Genomic DNA, 1683 nt, shown 5'->3' with positions numbered 1-1683 from the left:
AACATCTGTCACTGAAGCACACACGATACCTGAATAAAAGTTTAGGTAAAACAAATAGTTGAGTGGATGTTTTTACTAAAAGCGTTTAAGAATGGTTGAGGTGGCTTTGAAAGGTGGTCAAGGTAAAAAATTGTGTAACAAAATATGCATTTTAGACTAACAAATTAGATAGACCGCAATCTACTTCGTTTAGCTAGCTATCAGCCTATAGCATAAACTGTCTAATCAGCTATCCAATGAATAGGCTACCAAACTCCTCCATATGAAAAAGCAATGGTAAATCATCCAAAATAAATGCCATGGTCACTAGATTTTATACAGTACAGGTGTTACCATCATGATTTTGTAAATGGTGATCATCAACCAAATATTGATAATGTGGAAGTTACTGCCATTTGCCTTGGTGTGACATTTTGCAGACAACACAAAGGCAGAGTACAGTAACTTCAAAATAGGGTCAAAAGTCAAGTTTGAGCTCAATATTTTTTTTATGTAGATAATTGTCATTACTGAAACATCTAATTGCCAGATTTCCAGTGTCCTGCCTATAATAATTTGCCTGGACAACTAAAAATCCACACTCTAGCGAGTTAAGGTCTTTGCCTTTGTAGGGCAGAATATGACAAATAAATACAACATAAAGATACAGATACAAACAGAGCTTTAAGTTTAAGTGCTGTTCCCCGTTGTTGTAGTTTGATTAACATGAATGACACGGACACGAGCGGGTATAGGCCTGTGCTATATTAGATTGCGTTCACTTTAAGACCTACAGTAATGAGCAGATTCAACACTGACACACGTCTCCCAATCTTGTTCACTCAAGACATAACCACCAATATGGACATAAGCATAATTATGCGTGCATTTGATCGTTCAAGGGCAATAAGCCTAAACGGAACACATTCAGTATCTGACATCAGAACGTGTGTATCAGTACCGAATTGAGTTTGTGGTTTACATCGCTTTTATTAACTCTTTTTTTCAGTGCTATAATACTTTTCTCTGGTGATTCATCCATCTTGCATCCTCACTTTGCCCGGTTCTTGGCGCTTTCCATTGCACAAAAGGTTCAAAAAGGTTATTTAAATGGTAGAGTGTTCTTCACAGTAAGAAAAAAACTTTCTTTTAAAGGAATCTTCATTAGTTTTTAATATTGTTTGGATGTCGTCGTTTGTATGTGGTGTTTTTAATGTACTTTAAGACAAACCATGTGGAAATGCACAAGTCAACACCATTGCTGAGTATTTTCTCCTTAAAACGGCAGTGGACCAAACACACAGTTTGAAATCGATGTTGTTTCCGACATCACAAACTACCTTGTAACCAATCACGTCAACAAGTGGGCGGGCTTTAGCATATCATTAACTATTCTCTGAAGCAGGGAGTCTCAAGAGAAGTGGTTACTCTTTTTATAAATATATTTATAAATATATTCTAACTGCGTCTTGACAGTCACTTTTGATCAATTTAACGCATCCTTGCTAAATAAAAGTATTAATTTGTATCCATGTCATAAACATGTCTGGCCTAATGAAGGTTTGTGCCGTAGCATCAGCGCTGCTTTTAATAAACCCGGAAACTCGCGGTCGAGCTTCATGAGGGAATCTACTCCACGAAAGCCAGATGATGTTTGAATCCGCGGCGCTGATGACTATAACTGCTGTCTGGCACAGCTCCAGT

Source organism: Gobio gobio (assembly GCF_949357685.1).
Source record: "Gobio gobio genome assembly, chromosome: 18".
In the NCBI taxonomy this organism is placed as follows: Eukaryota; Metazoa; Chordata; class Actinopteri; order Cypriniformes; family Gobionidae; genus Gobio; species Gobio gobio.
The sequence above is the reverse complement of the archived record's forward strand: the minus strand, read 5'-3'. Positions refer to the sequence as shown.